General features: G+C 44.4%; 1 long non-coding RNA gene across 1 annotated transcript in view; it reads right to left on the bottom strand.

The window, feature by feature from the left end:
• Positions 1-380: 380 nt before the first annotated feature.
• Positions 381-9,741, bottom strand: part of LOC134351288 (uncharacterized) — a 79,326-nt gene continuing 69,965 nt past the window's right edge. Inside the window, exon 5 of the long non-coding RNA XR_010019119.1 lies at positions 381-500. This is a non-coding gene — a long non-coding RNA (uncharacterized LOC134351288). The remainder of the gene's footprint in view (positions 501-9,741) is intronic.

Here is a 9,741-nt window from a genome sequence, read left to right as displayed (position 1 = left end):
ATAGAATTTGCTTTCTTGAGGCAGTGCCTCATGTAGATGCTACTGATGGTGGGGAGGGGTGAGTCCGTTAGGCAGTCTCCACTACTTTCTGCAGTTTGTTCCATTCGAATTGCAGTACCCGATCATGTTGCAACTGCCAGGATACTATACTGTCAACAGTACATCAGCAGAAATACTGTGTGTCAGAGTATTGGGAAACATGCCAAACCTCCTTGACCTCCTATGGTGCGCTTTCCTTGAAGTTACACCTCTGCGCTGAGCCCAGCACAGATCATCTGATATGTTAACACCCAGGAAGTTAAAGCTGCTTACTCTCCACTCTGCTGATCTCCCAGTGTAGACCAATCAGGCACTTACCTGAGAATAAACTCAAGAAAAGTCTGTAGATGCTGGAAATCCAGAGCAACACACAGAACATGCTGGAGGAATACAGCAGGTCAGGCAGCATTTGCAGAAAGGAATGAACAGTCAATGTTTCGGGCCAAGACCTTTCTTCAGGACTGAAAAGGAAGGGGGAAAACATCAGAATAAGAAGGTGGGGGAGGGGAAGCAGGCTTACTCGAAGGTGATAGGTGAAGCCAGATGGGTGGGAAAAGTCAAGGGCTGCAGAAAGAATCTGATAGGAGAGGAGCGTGAACCACAGGAGAAAGGGAAGGAGGAGGGAACCTGGGGAGAAGTGATAAGCAGGTGAAAAGAGATCAAAGGACAGAGTGGGGAATAGAAAATGAGGTGACAGAGGGGAAAAATTGCTTACCAGAAGGAGAAATTGATACTCATGCCATCAGGTCGTAGGCTGCCCAGACAGAATATAAGGTGTTGCTCCTCCACCCTGAGGGTGGCCTCATCTTGACCCAAGAGGAGGCCCTAAGACTCAACAAATCACTGAATGTATCTAAATGTGAGTGTTAAATTATGCTATTTGACCATCATAAATCCTGTATCTGTACAAAGCAATATGTTTGAAAAATAATGCATGAACTCTCCATATTAGACTAAAAAATTATGAGCCTCTTCATAGTTTATAAATATCAAATTTCTAAACATCATTAAATGTCATTTAAAATGACACATGTAGATCCAATTATGGGCAATCGTGGTTTACTTTGATGATCCTGCCATGACAGAAATCTAGTGCATAGCTCTGAAAAATAACAGGAAATCGTACAAATCAGACATCAAAGCGCCTTCTATTACAGATTGTCTGTTTTGTTCTTGAGGGACGCTTCCATTACATAAGGGAAGTTATGCAAATTCACAAGATGTTGTACCTCACTTGAACCAACCCATCCATTTTCACTTCATATCAGTTGTTAATTTTTGTTGATAGTTTGTAAATGCAGACTAAGCACATTTGGCAACTACTTTAGAATCACTTGTCACTCTGAAACTATGTCCATGTTTGCCCTCTGTTCCACAGGTTGTATTAGCTTGTTCTGTTAAAATTTAAGCCTTCTGTTAAAGTGTATTTATTTAGAACATGGAAAATAGAAAATCTTTTTCTCAAGCCAAACACCCCTACAGGGGCATAGGCCACTGACAGCAGCTGACCAGAGTCCTCCGGTCCTGGGCCAAAGGTTGATCAGCCCTGTGGCTTCCACTTTCATCACATGACTTCATACATCTTCTCGGTGAAGATCCTTCATCTCACAGGAAAGTGATCTTTGGAGCTCCTGTTGGTGTTTCTGTAGCTCCAGATTTGTACAGGATGGGGTTGCTAGCCCTGTGCTCAACCCTCTACCTTTCACAGCTGGAACCGTTCATGGCAGAGTTAACACAGAACATAGAGGTAGGACATAGAACAGTCCAGCACAGTACAGGTTATGCTGACCTTTAGCGTACTGTAAGATCAAACTAACCCTTCTCTTCTACATAACTCTCCATTTTCTGTCATCCATGAGCCTACCTAAGAGTTTCTTAAATGCCCCTAATGTATTTGCCTCTACCTTCACTCCTGCCAACACATTCCACACACCCACCACTCTCTGTGAAAAAACTTACCTCAGACATCCTTTGAATCACCTTAAAATTAAGCACCTCTTCCCACTGCCGTACTGGAAAATGTCTCAGGCTATCCACTCAGTTAATGCCTCTTATCATCTTGACACCTCATTCAAGTCACCTCTCTTTCTCCTTTGCTCCAGAGAAAAGCTCAAGTTCGCTCATCCCATGCATTTGCCCATGCAGAAGGCTCCCCCTCTGTACACAGCTGACCAATCCAAAGGAATGGCAGCAGCAGCATTGGACTGAAATAGGACTGCCTTAGGGACTCCAGCTCTTTCCTTGGAGTTCACTGGCAAAGCCATGAGTGTGAATAGCCACAAAACAGTGGAGGTTTAAGATCAGAGTTTTCCTTCTCCTTGCTAAGCTACCAACTGCGACTGATGAGCCCCATTGGCGAGAGGAGAAGATGGCGGCACGCCTGCGTGTGCACACCCCTTCGGTGAAAAATGATAACATATCTGTTAAATAGGGTCCATGGACAATTCTGATTTGATGGAGAATGGACTTGAAAGCACAGAGGAACATCTGCAGAAATTTCTGAAACGCCCGTTCGCTGCTGTCGTTACTGTGTGGTCGGGAATCTTTTGGAGGGTAGGCTTCAAAATCCCTGGCCTTGCCTGCTTTTGGTGACCGAGAAGGAGGTCGAATTGTTCGTTCAGAGATGGCACTCAGTACTCAGTGTCGGAGAGCTGATCAGAGCTCGAAGTTTTCAGATGAGTCAGAGTTGAATTGTGGTCAGCATGGCAGGGAGAGTTTTTCTTCCTTCTCCCGTCTGCATGAGATGTGGGACATTTGAGAAACTTTGAACTTTACTGTGCTCATGGACTTCTTCATCAAGCTATGGTATTGTTACACTGTTTGTAACTATATGTTATAATTATGTGGTTTTGTCAGTTTTTTCAGTCTTGGTTTGTCCCGTGTTTTGTGATATCACACCGGAGGAATTAATGTATCATTTCTTAATACATGCATTACTAAATGACAATAAAAGAGGACTACGTGTCTTCATAATCATCATCATCATTGTCCAAAGCAATTGATTTAAAGGCATAAGTAACCCAGCTTTTCCCCTTCTCCCATCAGCAGAAATGGTTCCTTCGGGCTGAGTAGATAGGCTACACATGAAGGCCTAGAGATGGATGTGGTTGTCAGAGGCTATTTTAGATACACCATTGGGAGCATTTAATAGGTAGTGGGAGCTTATCCTCACTATCTTCCCCCGGCTGTAACAACCTTAAGGAATCAGTCTGTTTATATGCCTGCAGCATACACAAAATACTGGAAGAACTCAGCAGGCCAGGCAGCATCCATGGAAAGAAAGTACAGTTGACGTTTTGGGCTGAGACCCTTTGGCAGGACTGGAGAAAAGAAGCTGAGGAGTAGATTTGAAAGGTGGGGGGAGGGGAGGGAGAAATGCCAGGTGATAGGGGAAACTTGGAGGGGGAGGCATTAAGCAAAGAGACAGAAGGCCATGGAAGAAAGTAAAAAGTGGGGAGGAGCACCACAGGGAGGCAATGGGTGGGCAAGGAGATAACATGAGAGAGGGACAAGGGGATGGGAAATGGTGAAGGGAGGAGGCATTACTGAAATTGATGTTCATGCCATCGGGTTGGAGGCTACCGAAACAAAATATAAGGTGTTGTTCCTTCAACCCAAGTGTGGCATTATCCCGACAGTGGAGGAAGCCATGGATGGTCATATCAGAATGGGAAGGGGAAGTGGAATTAAAGTGGGTGGCCACTGGGAGATCCTGCTTGTTCTGGTAGATGCTTGGCGAAGCGGTCTCCCAATCTACGCTGGGTCTTACCGGTATATAAGTGGCCACACTGGGAGAACCAAACACAGTATATGACCCCAATAGACTCATAGGTGAAGTGTCGCCTCACTGAAGGACTGTTTGGAGCCCTGAGTAGCAGTGAGTGAGGAGGTATAGGGGCAGGTGTAGCACTTGTTCTGCTTGCAAGGATAAGTGCCAGGAGGGAGATCAGTGGGGAGGGACGAATGGACAAGAGAGTTGCGTAGGGAGCAATCCCTGCAGAAAGCAGAAAGTGGGGGGGAGGGAAAGATGAGTTTGGTGGTGGGATGCAGTTGGAGGTGGCGTAAGTTTTGGAGAATTATGTACTGAATGTGGAGGCTTGTTGTGTAGTAGGCGAGGACACGAGGAACCCTATCCCTGGTATTTATATTCCATTATTTTTGCAGACATGTTGAAGTATGAGACAGCAAATAACAAAGCATTTAACCTGCAACCTTACAATTATGTCAGGCATAACAGTTAACAATGAATTGTAATAGTGATTTACAAACCCCTGTTTGTAAAAACTAGCCAAAGGTTTCAAAGTTACATTTAATGTCAGAGAAATGTATACAATATTCATCCTGAAATGCTTTTTCTTTGCAACCATCCACAAAAACAGAAGAGTGCCCCAAAGAATGAATGACAGTTAAATGTTAGAACCCTAAGTCCCTCCCAGCCCCCCTACCGCCCACACGTAAGCAGCAGCAAAGAAATGAACCCCCTCCTCCCACTGTACTTCTTCCTATAGATGCTGCCTGGCCTGCTGCGTTCCACCAACATTTTGTGTGTGTTGACTGTGGAATGATAGTTGGTGCCAGTGGTTTGAGTATCTCTGAAACTGTTGATTTCCTGGGATTTTCACATGCAAGGGTCTCTGAAGTTTACAGAGAATGGCACAAAGGCAAAAAATATCCAGTGACTGGCAGTTCTGTGGCTGAAAACTCTTTGCTATTGAGAGAGGTCTGAGAAGAAGGGCCAGGGTGGTTCAAGCTGACAGGAAGGCAACAGTAACTCAAATACCACACATTACAACAGTGGTGTGCAGAAGAGCATCTCTGAATGCACAACATGTTGAACCTTGAAGTGAATGGGCTCGAGCAGCAGAACAGCATGAACGTGCAGGAATATACTCAGTGCTCACTTTATTAGATACAACCTGTACTTAATAAAGTGGCCAGTAGGTGCATGTCTACTCGTATGTGAGAACACAAACAAAGAGTAAAAACCCCAAATGAGCTGACACTGAAACTCACTTCACAATTAAAACAGTGGGAGATAATTTTAATTTTGAGGGATGGCATGAGGCATGAAAGCAAACCAGAAACTAGTACTGCATCTCTCTTTAATCTTCTTGCTGGATGTGTCTCCTCACTGTCAACATCTTTACGATTCTGTCCACAATTACTCTTCCAGCCTGGCAAGTTGGGATGGCAGGTTTCAACATGGAATGGTGCTTGATTTATCTGCAACTGTCAACTTCACTACACACGCCCAATAAAAATATATTCCTGGTAGAGTCATTATACATGCAAATTATTACCAAGTGCTAGGCTAGCATCTTTCATCGTCACTGAGTCAACTGCTGAAGGTATCTTATTACCTGCAAATCCCTTCACTGTCATTATCTGTCAAATATGAGAGTGTCCTGTGACATTGTACCTGTGTGCTGGTGCGCAGGTTCAAAGTAAAATGAGCTGCTGAGCTGTAATATATCAATGACAGTGAATAAAGTTTCCCATTATCAATATAAAGGAGGGGTAATAACATAGTGTAATGGCTTTTCCTCTTTAAAGAAAGCTGTTTCAGCCTGATACAGCTAAAAAGCACAACTGCTTCCAAGGTCAGTACAGTCAACAAAGATGTCTTAATGCGTTTAAATGAACTATTGCTGCTTAAAACTGATGGAAACAACACTGATTGTGGTCGGAAGTGCCCACGGAGGATACCACAGAGGAAGCATGGTGTAGGGTGGGGTTACAAATGTGTTTAAGGAAACATGGTTTTAAACTGCCTACACTGACTATATTGTTGGCAAATGTACAGTTTCTGGTGAATAATTCCCACAATCTTGACTGAGAAGTTGCAGAACCTGGGCCTTTGTACCTCACTCTGCAATTGGATCCTTGGCTTCCTAACCAGAAGACCACAATCTGTGCGGATTGGTGATAACATAGCTTCCTCACTAACAATCAATACTGGCGCACCTCAGGGGTATGTGCTTAGCCCACTGCCCTACTCTCTTTAGACAGTACACATGACTGTGTGGCTAGGAATAGGTCAAATATCATCTATAAATTTGCTGACAATTGTTAGTAGAATCTCAGGTGGTGACGGGAGGGCGTACAAGCGTGAGATATGCAAACTAGTGGAATGCTGCTGCAGCAACAACCTGGCACTCAACATCGGTAAGATGAAAGAGCTGATTGTGAACTTCAGGAAGGGTAAGATGAAAGAACACATATCAATCCTCATAGAGGGATCAGAAGTGGAGAGAGTGAGCAGTTTCAAGTTCCTGGGTATCAAGATCACTGAGGATCTAACCTGGTCCCAACATATCGATATAGTTATAAAGAAAGCAAGACAGTGGCTATACTTCATTAGGAGTTTGAAGAGATTTGGCAGGTCAACAAGTACACGCAAAAACTTCTTATAGATGTACCGTGGAGAGCATTCTGACAGGGGTGCATCACTGTCCAGTATGGTGGGAGGGGGCTACTGCGCAGGACTGAAAGAAGCTGCAGAGAGTCGTCAATCTAGTCAGCTCCATCTTGGGTACCAGCCTACAAGTTGTGGTGTCTCAGAAAGGCAGAGTCCATTATTAAGTACCTCCAGCACCCAGGGCATGCCCTTTTGTCACTGATACATTCAGATAAGAGGTACAGAAGCCTGAAGGCACACACTCAGCAACTCAGGAACAGCTTCTTCTTCTCTGCTGTCTGATTCCTAAATGGATATTGAACCTTTGGATACTACCTCACCGTTTTTAATATACAATATTTCTGTTTTTGCGTGTTTTTAAAAATCTATTTAAAATATGTATACAGTAATTGATTTACTTATATATTATTTTTATTTTATTTATTATTTTTTCCTCTTCTATATTATGTATTGCATCGAACTACTGTTGCTAAGTTAACAAATTTCACATCACATGCCGGTGATAATAAACCTGATTCTGAATAAAATCGATGATCTCAGAGCTAGGGTGCTGAATCAGAGGGACATTAGGACCATTCCTTTGTTTCACGGAATCCTGGTTAACCCCTTCCGTACCGGATACAGTGATTCAGATTGACATGTTTGCCATACATTGTTAAGGTAGATCTACAGGGTCTCTCAAAAGCAGAGTGTAGTAACTTCTATTTTGAAAAGGCACACTCGACAACTTCATGCCCAAGAAACAACTACCTCGAACTTCAAAACCGTTATGTATATACAGAGGCTTTTCACAACCCGTACAGCATGGCAAGACACCATATACAAAGTCCACCAGAAGTAAAAAGAAACGGAAGTAAAACCCCCCATTTCCTAATTAGTATTAACTTACTTTTAATAATGCTCACATTACAACACTTCTCCCCCTTTAAAATCCAACATTCCCCAAATGTAAAAACTAGGAAATAAAAACAGTGGTGTTATTAACTTGTGTACCCCTGAAAATTTATACTAGTGTCAGCAACAGTTTATCAATACAAAACAGCTGAAAAATGTGACAGATTCAACATTCAATCTAACAACAACAAAAAAATCTGACCCATCAAAGATTCAGCCTGTCAGCAGGTTTACGAGTGCGCTGTGATCTGCACACTACCCCAGGTGACCCAGCAGGCACTGCTGGTGAGGGTGTTTTGGGTGGATCTGGTTTTGGGGCATAAGAGGGGTCTGTGCATCTGTGTGAAAGTGTCCATCCTCCTCAGGGAACCCTGACCTAGCTGCCAGCGCCTCTCCCTCTGGCAAAGTGGCTGGTGGACATGCTTCCGCAGTAGTCTGTCTCACTTTTGCCTTCATGTCCAGGCGCAGCAGGTCCAATCTTGCCCCATCAGCATCTCTGCTGGAATGCGTGCAGTTGTAGTCTGTGGCGTGAGGCGGTATTTAAACAGGAAAAGTGAAAGCCGAATGCTAAGAGAGTCCCCTGTCATCTGCTTCAGGCTTTCCTTCACTGTCTGAACAGCCCGCTCAGCCAAACCATTGGAGGCTGGGTGGAAAGGGGCCGTCCGAATGTGATGAATGCCATTCTGCTGCATGAACTCACTGAACAGTTCACTGGTAAACGATGGGCCATTATCAGTGACCAGAGTGTCAGACAACCTGTGGACTGCAAACACTTGCCTGAATTTGTCTATGGTTGAGGGGGCTGTGATGTTGCACATGATGTGAGCTTTGATCCATTTAGAATGTGCATCTAATATTACAAGAAACATCTGCCCCATAAAAGGGCCAGCAAAGTCTAAATGTAGCCTAGACCAGGGGTGGTCTAGCCACTCCCATGGGTACAAAGGAGCTGGTGGTGGCATATTCTGATTAGTCTGACATTGTGTGCATGATTTTATCTTGTTCTCCAGATCCTGATCCATTCTTGGCCACTAAACGTAGGATCTTGCAAGGCCATTCAATCGAGACTCTCCTGAGTGAGCTTCATGAATTTCCTCCACAACTTGTGAATGGCCGGGGAAGGCATGATGACCCTCGTCCCCCAGAAAATGCAGCCATCCTGCAGACAGACTTCTGTCTTGCGTTTGGCATAAGGCCTCAGTTCCTCAGGCATTTAGAGAATCATGGTCTGATCAGGAACAGTCAGCATGGCTTTGTGAAGGGTAGATCGTGTCTAACAAGCCTGATAGAGCTCTTTGAGGAGGTGACCAGGCATATAGATGAGGGTAGTGCAGTGGATGTGATCTATATGGATTTTAGTAAGGCATTTGACAAGGTTCCACACGGTAGGCTTATTCAGAAAGTTAGAAGGCATGGGATCCAGGGACGTTTGGCCAGATGGATTCAGAATTGGCTTGCCTGCAGAAGGCAGAGGGTGGTGGTGGAGGGAGTATATTCAGGTTGGAGGATTGTGACTAGTGGTGTCCCACAAGGATCTGTTCTGGGACCTCTACTTTTCGTGATTTTTATTAACGACCTGGATGTGGGCGTAGAAGGGTGGGTTGGCAAGTTTGCAGATGACACAAAGGTTGGTGGTGTTGTAGATAGTGTAGAGGATTGTCAAAGATTGCAGAGAGATATTGATAGGATGCAGAAGTGGGCTGAGAAGTGGTAGATGGAGTTCAACCCGGAGAAGTGTGAGGTGGTACACTTCGGAAGGACAAACACCAAGGCAGAGTACAAGGTAAATGGCAGGATATTTGGTAGTGTGGAGGAGCAGAGGGATCTCAGGGTACATGTCCACAGATCCCTGAAAGTTGCCTCACAGGTGGATAGGGTAGTTAAGAAAGCTTATGGGGTGTTAGCTTTCATAAGTCGAGGGATAGAGTTTAAGAGTTGCGATGTAATGATGCAGTTCTATAAAACTCTGGTTAGGCCACACTTGGAGTATTGTGTCCAGTTCTGCTCGCCTCACTAAGGGAAGGATGTGGAAGCATTGGAAAGGGTATAGAGGAGATTTACCAGGATGCTGCCTGGTTTAGAAAGTATGCATTATGATCAGAGATTAAAGGAGCTAGGGCTTTACTCTTTGGAGAGAAGGAGGATGAGAGGAGACATGATAGAGGTGTACAAGATAATAAGAGGAATAGATAGAGTGGATAGCCAGCGCCTCTTCCCCAGGGCACCACTGCTCAATACAAGAGGACATGGATTTAAGGTAAGTGGTGGGAAGTTCAAGGGGGATATTAGAGGAAGGTTTTTTACTCAGAGAGTGGTTGGTGCGTGGAATGCACTGCCTGAGTCAGTGGTGGAGGCAGATACACTAGTGAAGTTTAAGAGACTACTAGACA

The sequence above is a fragment of the Mobula hypostoma genome, chromosome 9, assembly GCF_963921235.1.
Source record: "Mobula hypostoma chromosome 9, sMobHyp1.1, whole genome shotgun sequence".
Taxonomy (NCBI): Eukaryota; Metazoa; Chordata; class Chondrichthyes; order Myliobatiformes; family Myliobatidae; genus Mobula; species Mobula hypostoma.
This window is presented reverse-complemented; position numbering and strand designations above follow the sequence as displayed.